Here is a 14,555-nt window from a genome sequence, read left to right as displayed (position 1 = left end):
CCGCCTTCCAGTTAAAAAACCAATCAACAATCCAGTGGTGAAGAAACTTATTTTTCGACTCTGCATAAATGTAAAGCTCATCAAAACATGTCATGTGTGTGTCCCGTCATGTGAAAATATGTGTTCGATCCACACATAACATGGCAAACACATATTTTGAATTCCTAACCACACAATGCAACTGATCAGAATCAAGTAGAATCAAGGTTTTCTAAAGATTACCACTTTAAATTATAAGTAGCAGTTATATAGTGCTGCCCAAATTTCTGGTTTGTTTCAACTGCGCTTGCTGCTACAGATTCCCATGGACAGAAGCACAGAAGCTTGTGGAGAGAATTGGATGAACCGTGTAGCATGGACAGAGAAATCTCTTGATAACTCTGCCAGGCTTTTCTTCTCTTCTCGGATGTCCTAAGACAATCGTCCAGCTGTCTGATGGTTGCTGTGCTCGGTAAAGAAGCATCCACCCATCCATCATGCTCTGTGGGTGCCAGCGTCATTCAGAGCCTCGCTCAACAGTCTCCCGTACTGGATGGATGCCAGGCGCTTCTGAATCCTGAACTGGCTCTTCTCTCTATAGCAGGTTTCCAAGCGTCTTCAGTTTGGGACAGATACATGTGTGCCAGCGTTGTGTGCCTCTATCTAATCTACTCTGGGGTGTTATGTTTGTCTACAGAGCTTGTTTATCTGGCAGAAGCTTTTTTGGGGGTATTGTATCAGAGATAGCAGACGTATTGCATGGTTTGCATCAGCCCACAAACAGCCGCTGAGGTGATATAAACACGCGGGTACAGCGGAAACTCAGATACCTGACATACTCTGACAATTACAGTACATGTGCTTGTACACTGCGCACACAACATGCTTATTGTCTTGAGATACTTCAGCAAAGCAATTAATTTAAAATTAAATTTATTTTATGATGTTATAACTGGCAGCATGTAAACAAACAAACGTTCCTTCACTGAAAAAAATGATTCATTGGATTTAATAAATTTTTTTAAGGTAAGTGGTTGCAATCAATCTATTTAAGCTACATTTAAACAAAAGTTTTATATTTTATTTTACTTTACTAATCTTTTTTGTTTAAATGTAGCTTAAATAAATTTATTGCAACCACTTACCTTAAAAAATTGATTAAATTCAATGAATCATTTTTTTCAGTGTTGGGGAAATGTTTTTTCTATGTCATTGTTGCAAAAAAACATTTTTAGTAACTTTATATGTTAAAGTGCACCTATTTCATAGCTAAAAACAACATTATTTGTTGTATTTTATATAACACAATGTGTTTGCATGCTTTATTGTTAAAAAAACACATTATTTTCCACATACCATACATTTTTGTAGCATTTTAGATTTCACTCTCTTCCTGAAATGCACGGATTTGAAAAGCTCTGTGTCCTTGATTTGCCAGCTAATCTGTACGTTGTGATTTGCCTGAATACCTAAACCGCCAGCCGGAAATGTGACGCTCCTTACCATGTTTGAAAGATTCGGTCACAATGCAATGCTAACAGGAGTTAACTTACAGGCTGAGTCTGAAGCGAGAGGAATTATGATATTGTCGGTCTTGTCTACATCCCCAATCCCATGAAGTAAACTGTTGCCTACAATCTGTGTGTTTGTTGTAGTCCAAGAACAGAGATTTACGTTGGAGACGATAACTCGCGTCATTGTTTACTTTGGGGTTTGGACCTTTTGCATATCTAACATGTACTAATACACACTTACACACCAAAGGACATGCAAAAACGTGAATCGGACAATAGGTGCTCTTTAAGCTTTCATTGAGAAAGCAGTCGATAAGAAATGCAGCCACCTAGCAGTAGGTTTATGGGTCAGTTAAACAGACCACCAATCCACCACAGGCTGCACCAAGCCTGAGGTGAGAAAGGAAAAGCAGTGGTAAATAAAAAAGTAGGGTAAATATATTCCAATAATCACCTTAGTTGCCTTGTTCCTGGATGGCTGTTTACACACACACCAATACACACTTTGTTATATACAGTAGCTACCCATGTAAATTAGAAAAGTGGCAGGAAAGCAATTCCCTCTGCAGAACATGACCGGGGGTTACTAGTTGTCCTCTGCCTGACCAGCTGTAAAATTAGGAGCAGGTGAGGTGCTCCCTACGTCTTTGCGGGGTAAATAATTTATATTAAAAACGTCTTTCACAGAAGCACTCAATAGACACCGAGGGCCATCCAGGCCAGTGGTTTTCCAAGTGGGTTTTAAAAGATGCACATGCCCGTAACAGAATATTTATCGACACAGGCGAGAGCCGCTTCAGACATCTTCCTGGAGCTAAAACAAATTTACACTCTGGAAATAGACCTGTTCCACCGTAACATAGTGGAACGTTTCCCCAGATGTCTTGGTTTGATTTGGAGATTGAAATATGCTTGAGGTGTTCGGCCAGTGGACCCAAAGGACACGGCCTGATAGCAAAAACCTATCCATGAAAGTCTCGGTTTCATTCACATTAAATGTGCCTTCTATCCTAAATAGGTCTATGGAAGAATTGTGTTTAAACATTAAAAGTATTTGTCCGTCAGTAACCCCTGAGGTCAGACCACTTCTGTATACGTAAAGCTAAATGTTACACCACACAACCGTGGTAAAAAAACGGATCTGACTTCTGATCTCAGACTCAAATCATTTCTGAGCTATTAATGCTTTACTCCTCTAATTGGTGTGCTTGCTTTTCTTAATGCGCTGGTGTTCTTAAAGTGTCCATCACAGTAATTTAATAATGGCCATTGCATGCTTCTTTGACTTTTCAAACAGCTTGCTGTGGATGACCACAGGGAACAAGTATTGATTAAACCCCATAAGCTAGATGTGAGAGTGCTAAAGCAGACTTCGAGCTCTTGCCCCTCCAGCATCCATCTCATTTCCACTCTATCCAGAGGTCACTTTTTAAAGGGCACCTATTGTCCGATTCACGTTTTTACATTTTCTTTGGTGTGTAAGTGTGTATTAGTAAATGTTAACAATATGCAAAAGGTAAATACCCCAAAGTAAAAGATGATGCGAGTTATCGTCTCCAACGTAAATCTCTTTCTTGGACTACTCCCTGTTAGCATTGCATTGTGAGCGAATCTTTTAAACATGGTAAGGAGCGTCACATTTCCGGCTGATGTCAGAGGTATTCACGCCAATCACAATGTACAGATTAGCTGGCCAATCAGGGACAAATCAATGAGTTTTGTACAAAATCGATGCATTTCAGGAAAAGAGTAAAACATGGAGCTACAAAATTTTGTGTTTTTTAAACCATAAACCACGCACACACGTTGTATTATACCTAATACATAAAATAACATTGTTTTTTAGCAATGAAATAGGTGCCCTTTAATATCGTAACAAACTTAATGAAGTCCTTAATTATAATATCAACTTTGTCTTGGGTGTTTCTATGATCATTCTTTTTACATGCATATGAAAAAAATAAAAGGACTCAATAACATATATCAACAAAGTAAGGTGTTTGCATGACTATTTTCATTGTATACATGCTCAGTTAACATTTTGTCATCATCCACACACTCAACGAAACTTATTGTTGAGAAAAAAGAAAAAATATAGTCTTAGAGTCTAACAGGTACTCAATAAATATGCAAAATGTGAACAAAAATAAGTTGATGCTACTTCATGAGAGAGACCAAAAATCCCACGCACCATGTTAGGGTGAGATTTGAACCCCAGTGCATTTGTTCGCCGTGTTCCAGTAGCTCAACTGGTAGAGCATTGTGCTGCCAACCCAAATGTCACCGTTCAATTTCCAGGAAACATGTATACTGATCAACGGATAATCAAACAGAACACTGTCTGCATGTTTCTGGAGCACATAAGGCCAGAGTTATATACTTTCAAATACAGACTTACAAAAAAATCCAAAAGCACCTTTTATTTTTGTGTTTATTAGAGGACTGACAACACATACAACCATGTTTAGCACTTTCAACAGTGTTTTATACAATTTGGAGGGGTTTCCTGTAAAATGACATCAAAATGTTACATATACTCCATAGGGGTGTCACGATTCTCCAAATCCTCGATTCGATTACATTTTCGATTCTAAGGTCACGATTCGATCCGATTCTCGATTTTTACATATTTTTTATATGGCATATAATTTAGACAAAAATGATATGCCATTATTTATTATTATTATTATAATACTTTAACATTAACATGCACATTGCACAACTCGCATAGGGGTTTGTGGGCTTCACTTAACGCGAGAGCTTGTAGAGAGAGGATTCCTTCTTGCACACACATGTGCTGCGTCCGAAACCGCCTACTACATACTATATAGTACGCGAAAAGCAGTAGGCGAGGCGTGTAGTATGTCCGAAAACATAGTATTCGAAAAACAGTATGCGAAAAGTACCCGGATGACCTACTACTTCCGGTTAGATTTTGCAGTGTGCATACGATGGACGCTTCACTATCCCATGATGCCCCGACGAGGAGTTATCCAACGAAGAAGAAGAGGCACGCGGCTGTTTTCGCGCTGAAATGACACGACGTGATGATGACGTATGTCACGTGATGTAACAACATGGCGGATGTAGTACGTCCGAATCTCATTCATACTACCAGGATTCATACTATACAGTACCTACTGTTTTAACGCCAAGTAAGTAGGTACTTCATCTAATTCAGTACCTACTATACAGTATGCGGTTTCGGACGCAGCCATGGACTATGCGCGGTTGGCAGTTACATGGATCGGGCGGATGACGTGACGAAAAATAATATCTTAATTAAATTCGGTCGACTGCTTGTTATTAGCTGTGTCCTTCTAAGCATGCGACCTCTCTGCCTTTCGTAATGGCAGCCACAGAAGTTCAAGAAGAGAACTGAAATGAGACGGTCTAGCTTTCTGAGGACCCACAATTTGCGTCACCTGCTGCACACGCCCCCAGTAGCGCCCACCGCGCCTGCCAGCAGAAAACAGCAGAGACATTTCTGACTTATTAAAATAAATATGTAATCAGAAAAATATTAATTTATTTTAGAACATATGACACATTGATGTAGATTAATCTATTCAACAGCATATCAAATAATCAACCTAGAAATATACGCAACATAAACAGAATAATATTAACACAAAACGTAACTTATAATACTAAAACAGTGACAAGAAAAAGTTTTCTAATAAATACACACTTTTATTTAATAAAGCTTTTAATTGTTTGGGTTATCCTCGGTATGTTAAGGATCCATTCGTTGTATCATTAACAGCGCGGAGAAATGAGGATGCATTTTGACACAGCTCTTATCAACGCTGGCGAAGGAAGTACGTGGCAAACTCAAAAAATGAGAATTAAAAACAAAGGAAATAGAAGGTCAGAAAAGGGTTGCCTGGAATAAGTTTTACAAAGTGGTAAATCAGGATGACACCAGTGCAGGCTATGTAATTTGTGCGTTTAATTTAGGCTATTTATTTATTTATTTTTGTCCCTGTGCGTAAATCGGAGACGGAGTTCACTGCTGATATTCTAGAGCTTTCTAGTCTCGCGGCTGTCATCAGCAGCGTCTTGCATCGCCCAGTCAGCGGATGGCGGGCGGGTGCGGTTTTGAAAACTGGTCAGAAACGTTGCGGATGGATGGTGGACGGATGATGAGTTTTGTTATGCGGTTGCGGATGAAATAATAGTCCATCCGCGTATCTCTAACATGGACTTAATGCACATGGACTTAATGCGTGTGTCTTGGACTCATAGCATCTGAAATAAATCCAGCATCATAAGCAGCTGCGCCTCTCTTTCTCACTTGCACGCGCTTTCGCATCTGTCCGAAGTCTGAACATAAACTAAAGTAGTAATCCTTATGTATTTGTTCAGTTTTATGAGTTTCATGCAAGCTGAGGCAAACTATCCTTTTGTTTAAAATATAACCCGCTGCATCTTTGCGCCTCCCTCACTATCGCGCACGTGCAGAGAGCTGCGCTCTGTCCAAAGTCAGATCACTGTTAATCCTGTTTATGATATGCATTTCAAGGAGTTGTAGCAATACACCCCTCGTGTTTAAAATATGATCGCTTTCTGCTGGACAGATGTTTTTAAAGGCATCTCTAAGAGTTTTTTTCCTCGCTTGGCAAGCCGACCAGACGTGAAATGGGGGCGTGGCAGCATCGACGATCCTATTTTTTAATTCGAAGTTCGAAGCTGTGACTTAATTTTGATCGATTTCGATTTAAAATCGAAATCGTGACACCCTTAATACTCCACTGTATATGGTTATGTTCTCCACCCTTTATCAAGATCTATACTGTACCCACCAGTTCTGACCTCTCATCTTCTCAAACTTTGTTTTTTAATGCAACAAACAAACAACCATCACCACAGGAAAGGGATCGTGAGTGCATGTGTATGAGGTAAAGAGAGCGCTAGTGAGATATTGTGACTTTCATGTAATGAAGAGACGACAGGGGGAGAAGATAAGAGGAGAGTGATGAAGTTTAGTAAAGCTTAGTCGACGCTACATAAACATCTGCCTTGGAGCGTCAGGGAACAGATCGTCTGTTTGAATAAGATGACAGATATTTTGGACCTGCTGACATGGATTTATAAGGCTCTCTCTTCACTGTGATGGGTTAAATGTACATTTTGTCCCTTTATAACAAGGTTCTGCTGGCTGTAATTAAAAACATCCAGATCGGTTTTCTTTCAAATAAGCCAAACACGGAGTATAAGTAGCGCATAGCGTCTCTGGGCTTCACTTTAAATCATTTAGGACACACATAATATGTGAGTGTCAAAGCACCATACATCTTTCCCAGAAATGTTCTTGTAGTACACAATTCTCTTTACAAAGTACTTTAGAGGATATTTTGTGGCTCAATAAATCATTAATGTACCAGGAAGCCTCTTCATTTCACTAAAACACTAAATATGAGTGCCCTATGGCCTTTCTTTTTGATCTTTCTGTTATTCTGCTTGCTGATTTGCATAAGTGTTTGATTAAAAGAAACTAAGTAGACAAAAAAAAGTTTTCTTAGATGCTTTTTGAGTTATTTCATTAATTATTATTGGTACTATTTTGGCTTGCAGTGATATTTTATTGTTGAGATAGCTATGGATGAATCTGTTGTGAGTTAAGTAGGTTATGCTTCTTTTGGACGTCAGGAAATTGGATTTTTGAAGATTGCGTTTCAGTGTTTTTACAGTAAAAGGGCCATCATAAATGCTCGCAACACTTTCAAAATGCAGCAGCTACTGCAATGTTCAGTTTACCCTGTGTACAAAGATAATGGTTCAAAGTCCATTTCTTACATCTAGATTCAGCGCTAGAGGGGGCACGAAATCACATGTGCTGTGACCAGTGCTTTAAGTGGCCCAAAAAAGGTGCCGGTACTCTATTTTATTTTTTTTCGACTCCTCCCCTGAGGTAACAGCAACTATATTGGTGGGGTTTTATATACAGCAGTCAACAGACGACCTTGTAAAAATAATAAAAAAATTAGTTTGTGGATTTGCTTGAGCTAGAAATAGTTACTAAACATATATAAAATGTGCAAAAGGTAGGTATGTAAAATTTTCAACATGTTTTAATGTTAAAACTAACTTTAACAAAACTTTTAAATGACACCAAGACCATGTCTATGGGTTCAAGAATAACAAAATACTGCCCATTTGAAACTCGAAAGTCATCACTTTATTTTGTTCCATTGTTTTCCATTTTGCGGGTGGTAAAACTCCCGTGCGCGTCGTTCAAATTCGTTGAAATTTCGTTCACTTGTAGTTTAGCAATTAAACTAAATGTATATTACAATTTCAAGAATGTTTTAACTCCGCACATCGCCTGAGGAAATTCGAAGTTGCGTCGACGGGAACCAAACTGACAGCCGCGACAGCGGAGATTGTCACGTACCTACAAAAGGGTATTGGATAAGGCCTGCATCTGAACTGCAGCGATACAATTCTGGTTTCTATGGGATGTCAGCCAGCGAGTCCTCTGATTCTGACCTTGTTCTTTTACTACTCTGACTCTAAAGCCAGGAGGGCATATTAAGTGTTCATTGTATTTTTATTTTAACCGAGCAGCTATGGTTGTGCATTTCACACACAAACACACACCTCTCCAGACCACGTTGAGTTGTTACTGACAGCAGCAAAAGTGACGCATGTGCTTTTAACATGTAAAACTCAAGGGTGTATGGGTTATGTAGTCTCTGCTCTGGGTGGGACGAATTAGGAAGCTTGCATTGTGAAGGGCGCTCTGAAAAGCAGCAGTGCAGCAAAAGGATTAAAACCTCTGATTTAAACAGATGTGCAAATAAGCGTACCGGTACGCTAAAAGCACGTTCTGGGCGCACGGAGTGGTGGTGGTACGCTCAAGAGCTATATTTGGAAGTGGCGGTACTGAGTACCGGCACATACCGGCCCACTTAAAGCACTGGCTGTGACTCTGTTTTGGAAATGTTGATCATTACAGCCAATCACAGATGTGACCGATAAGCGCATCAATGTAACAATTAAATGAGTTGTAGGTGTAAAAGTGTATTTTTTCACTTAGGCTACGTTTACACAGAAACGATCTGAAGAGAAAAAACCCAAAAGTGCCGTTGCATTATGATTTTTTATTCTGCGTTTATATGAAAATTTTTGGGGAGGAAATCTGTGTGCATATAGTGATGCAAAAGTGTGTGATATTCGATGTAGTATGCACTCCAGGTGGCTAGGTGGCAATGTGACGCACTGACACACAACACCAAGTCCACACGCCTGCCTACAACCTTCTTCCTTGTTCTCCCAGGTCTCATACAAAGCCGCCTGGTTTGCCTCTAACGAATTGGCGCATCAACAATTTGATAGAGGTAATTAATGCACCTTTTCTGAGTAATAATACTAGCTGTGAATATTTGCGGTTTTGCGTTTTTACCCTTTAGACAGGAACGCGACGTTTGAGTGTTTTTAAGATTTCTACTCGAAAGGGTGTTTTCACTTTTTTGAGTAGCCCCAAATAAAATATAAAATATTTTTACGTTTTCACCCTCGAGCGTTCTCATAAACAGGGCCTTAGGGCCCTATCATACACTCTCTCCTAAAAACAAGGGGAAACGGCAGGCATGGATCACTACTGTACGAAGAGAGGTTTGGCAGCCAGGCAAGAATGAAAGGATACATGCTACATGCTAACATTGTATACATTCATTTTACACAGTAACGTTAATTCAGTGTAATGGTTGGTACGCTTTAGCCATGATTTGAACTTGGGTAATTTACTTATTTACAGTATTTTGTTATCAGAAATAATCTACTCTGGTTGTCTACCGGAAGTTAAGTTTGGGCCAAAAAGCGCCTTCACTGAAACTTTTTATACAGTATATGTGTTTATCGAATAGATTCAGTGTTTTCTAAAAGATCATGGTGCTGTGTACTACAAAACAAGAAGCCCAGAAAAGACTAAAGGCAACACTGCTTGTGGATCAGCAAAATGAATAATTCAGATAAATTCCCTACTGAAATGTCTAAAAGGTCCCTCGCTGTGATGAGAACGCGGAGAATACAGTTGGAGCCCACAACAAACGCTCCCACTTCAAATAAGATACTCGCTCATTTGCATAACAAGTTGTTCATTTTAACATTAGATTTTTTTCTCACTGTAGGCTAAAAATATTAATCACTTTATTGCTGTGATTTTTCTTCTCTGTACTGTTACTTTTAAAGACAAAAGAAAACAATTAGCTATGAAGGGCACTTTGAAGAATTCGGAGGCCCGCTGCTATGCCTTTGTTGGTGAGAGAAGTTGTTTAGCTCTGCGCATGCTATGATGTCACACTTTGCCAACTTTTTGCTTTTAATTTTAGAATTAAAGGAGAATGAGTTTTTGCTTGGGGTCACTTAGGCCCCTCTGATCATAAATTAATTCTCAAACCTATTTGATTTCAATGTTTTTATGTAGAATGCCTTGGCTGCTTTTTGAAACAACAAAAAAAAAGGTCTGTGAATGTAGTTATCGTAGATTAAAAAAAACTCTTAGACTTCATATTTCACTCAGATGCAGTTATTTTGTAAACCAGTAATACTTTCTTGGTTATTATTATTATTTTTTATAATAAAGAGAAATAAAGTGGATTTATGTAGGGATGTAGTAAATAGCTATTATAGACTTTTGTAAAAAATATAGCTTCCATTATGCAAGCGTTCTCCATCATCAATGTCCTAACACAAATCCTCTTGGAATGTCTAGCCCTCACCACCTTGCTTTGAGACTGTGAAAAGACTCCCTGATCTTCCCAAACCCAAACAAAAAGCACAGATTTCCAAAATAGCATTGCAACTTTTTTACAGCTAAGAAATGATAAACTAAACAAATAATGAAAGGATATTGGTCACGTACACAGCATTGTTGTTGATAAATACCAGCTACGTCTTTACGCACGACTGGTATTTAATGATATTTTAACGCTTTTTAATAGGCGCCACAGGTAATTGAGTCATCAGTGTTGTAATGTTTAGTGCAGGTGTCTGAATCAATGTTCACAACGTACGGATTCATCAAAGGAAACTAGGGAAGGGAATCAGACACACCCACTGAGGCAAGGCAGATTTACAACGCGTACAGCAGCCTATGCTAATCAAAGAACAACATGGCTAATGTTTGTTAGCTGGGAGATGAGCGATGGGGTAAATATGGATTTATGCTGGGTCGGGCATCACATCAAAGCCAGACAAATTCATGCCGGTGGTTAAGTTCAATAAAAAGAGAGAGATGAAAGCTAATGAAAGACAAACATGCGCACATCAGAGGTGAAGAATGTGATGGGTGAGAGACGTTGGTGGGGGTTCCAATTGGCTTACAAGTTGATATTCAGTTCAGTCGATACTATGAGATGAAAAGACCATGGGGTCTGATGCTGGGTGCACAGGGGCACAGCACAGTTCATTCTTCTATCTTTTTACAGCCATGAACTTTAAATACAAACAAAACTATTTGGCAACTATATATACAGTATATATATAAATATATATGGTTCCAAAACGCGATAAACGCCATTTTTGAAAAAAAATGAGTTACTGCCAAAATCAGTATTATATCAGGTCAGTATTTAAAAGTAAATAATTAATTTTACGCAAAATCCAATATCCGCCGTGTTATTCTGTCATCTCTTCTACCTTTTTCCCAAAATACGATAAACGCCCCTCCTCCTTTTTTACAGAACGCAATAAATCTATTCCAGAAATTACAGCCCACGCAATGTAAACAAACAATGGCGGAGCGTTGAGTAAACGGAATCTTAGTTTTCCTCATCTACTTTGTACTTCGTGATCAATAAACAAAACAAAATAATACTTTAATGGCATTGATAAACCTGTGGTTGTTTTCTGTGACGGGAAAGATTGTCATCAACATCTAATAATTTACGCGAAGCACTCGGGAGACTGGTGCTTATCTCCCGACAGCATCAAGTTTCTCATGCTAACACATCGACCCCAGGGGATCTTATGAAAACTTGACATTATTTTACTCAAAGTCAACGAAAATCGAGCAGGACCAAAACATTTTACAGCTAATTGCTGTGAAAAATGCTAAGCAATGATGTCAAGTAAATCCGCTGACAGTGTTCTTAATATCACAAAGTAAGTGTTTTGATTAATGACATTAATGTTTATTTTTTTAGTCAGTGTGTACAACTGTTCAACTAAATGAATATAAAATGGCAAAGATGAATGCACATTTGTATATATTGAATTAATAGATTTCTAGCATTTTGAAACAAAAACTGTCATGGATTTATTGCATTTTGAAAATCAAGTTATGGATTTGATTTTTTAATGTTTTTATAACCTAAAGATGCTATGTGAAAGTTTGAAAAAGAAAATAGTGGTTTTCATCTTGTCACTTTCTTGGTATAGAAAACACGTTTTTACCGAAATTTGTCAAAATGGATTTATTGCCTTTTGGAACCAAACTCATATATGCAGACCAAAGGTTTCAAATGGATGTTACAAACGCACACTTAAAAAAATGTGCTACATGAGGTTCTTCGCAACAATGCCACAGAAGAACCATTTTTGGTTCCACAATGAACCATTCAGTCAAAGGAACCATTTCTTTCTGTTTGAACTACTCTACAATAAAACTTTTGTAAAACAGAAATGTTCTTCGGATGTTAAAAGTTTTTATAAGAGCCAAATAAATGTCATTGTGTAGCACCTTTATTTCAGACTGTGGGCTCTATCTTACACCCGGCGCAATGCAGCGCAATGCGCGACGCAAGTGTCTTTTGCTAGTTTCCACCCTGCACAATTATCATTTTTACGTTTAGCGCCACGTTTTGCGCCCATGGGCGTTCTGGTCTGAAAACGAGGTGTGTTCAGGCGCATTGTTGGCGCGTTGCTATTGACCAACAAAAACCTGGTCTAAAGTGTAAAGTCAATGGCGCAATGTGTTTTTTGTTATTTAAAGAGCGCATTAGTAATATGCGCCTATAAACGGGACGACAACGCGGGTTTGCTTATCACATACATGAATGCGCAGCAGCACAAAAACACTTTTAAATATGAAAGATTAAAGGATTGAATGTAAAAGATTATTATTGAGTCTCTTGGACATAAATGAGGACCGATTATGAGACGTTAGAAAGTGCAAAGAGCTGATTCACCTGTAATAATTTTTTGATGATATTGGATATCCATACATTTAAAGCAATTAAAAGCCTGCTTTTTTACTTCCATGACTAAAAGAAAAAGGTTATAAAGGTTTTAATAAAAAAATAACAATTTCAATACAAGTGAAAAACAACACAATTATTTAACATTAATCTTAAACTGGGGATCGTCTTCCTTTTTCAGTTTTTCAGTTTACAAAGTCTGTCATCTAAATAGGGATTAGACATAGTGCCAGCGCAACTGGCTTTTAAAGGGGATGAGAGATGAGACTCTCATTGTTTTATTGTACGTTGCGTCCAAAATACTTCCATTACTCATTAAAAAAATAGGACCAACCCTTTTCGACCAAACCATTTTTCCCTTCGTTAAATTAGCAAAAGTGGATTCGGACACGCCCATTTAGACGTTGCGCTGTGCACTTTAGACAATGCGCTTAGATCGTTAAAATAGGGCCCTGTAACTTTAAGGTCTCCCATTTGAAAAAAACAGCATAGCGTTTTTTCAGTTGTATTTGTATGTTGTAGCAGACATCTAAACCAGCAAGATCTCCTGGTTTCACCAGTTAGACCATCATATTGAAGTTCTTGACATTGTCAACAAGTCTTCAGCATCGGTGGAAAACTTCTCAAGAAACAAACAAGCATCCTAAAGCTGAAGGAATCTTTCATCAAAGCATAATAGGCCTTTCAAAAAACAACACATCTTATCAACTGTGTGGTGTGATGAGCAGAATCAGCCTTTAAAAGCGTAGACTACATTAATGCAACATAAAACAACCTTTGAATTGCATTAAATCACACCTTTCTCTTCCACCTGTCAGCTTGCCATTATTCAACCCATTGTGCTAGTGCGTGTTGCGTTCCTGCGACCCTTTGGCTGTCATATATTTTTCGGCATCAATGTCAGTGCAGCACATCTTTCTGTGCATAAATAATCGAAGTGTCTTTCAGCGTGGGTGAAGTTAATAGGGCTGGGGCCATCATTAGCTGCGTCTCAGTCTTCTGCGCTAAAGCCATTAAGCGCGGCTGTCACCGAGCGCTCATTATGCTCAGCGCGCTTTACCTGCGTTGTTGACTGCTCGACAGCAAGGAGTTGCACTTCCACAATAACTGCGGGTTGTTTAAGTGTCCGTCCTCAACACAGATACATCTCTCAATTCAAATAGACGAACACAGCCTCTTTTGACAGGTAGCAAAGAACTAACTTCCTATTTTTTTTCTGAACCTGTCAAGATTTTGCCCATATAGTTAAACTCGCCTGTTTTTGTTGTTGGTGGTTTTTTTTGTGGTGAACTAAAAGTTTTTGAAGGGAGCACAAAGATACGAGTAAAAATTGCACTTCACCATGGTTTGTACAAGTTTATGAAAGTTTTTTATTGAACATTAAAGATTCCTATTTAACAATCGTGCTTTATTTCGTCTATGGGCAATTTCAGTGCAGAAAGTACAGTGGAAGTCCTTATATGGGCACTTTAACCGAAATAGCACGCACGCACACACACACACCAACACCAACCAAGAGCTGACACAAAATCAACATCAGTGTGCAAACATTTTTATCCAAAGCAATGTACAGGGCATTTTGACCTAATCATTGCTTTGGGGATGAACCCACAACCTTTCCATTGCTAGTGCAATGCATTACTAAATAAGCTACTTTTCTCTTAAAGAGCCATGGCACAAGACGTTTTTAAGATGTCAAATAAATCTTTGGTGTCCCCAGAGCACATATGTGAAGTTTTAGCTCAAAATACCATAAAGATAATTAATTATAGCATGATAAAATTGCCACTTTGTAGGTGTGTGCAAAAATGTGCCGTTTTGGGTGTGTCCCTTAAAATGCACATGAGCTGATGAAATTCAAACACTGATCACAATGATGGTGGTTTGTTGCAATTAAAACTCAATTATGCTTTTCTCT

Source organism: Misgurnus anguillicaudatus, unplaced genomic scaffold, assembly GCF_027580225.2.
Source record: "Misgurnus anguillicaudatus unplaced genomic scaffold, ASM2758022v2 HiC_scaffold_28, whole genome shotgun sequence".
Classification (NCBI taxonomy): domain Eukaryota; kingdom Metazoa; phylum Chordata; class Actinopteri; order Cypriniformes; family Cobitidae; genus Misgurnus; species Misgurnus anguillicaudatus.
This window is presented reverse-complemented; position numbering follows the sequence as displayed.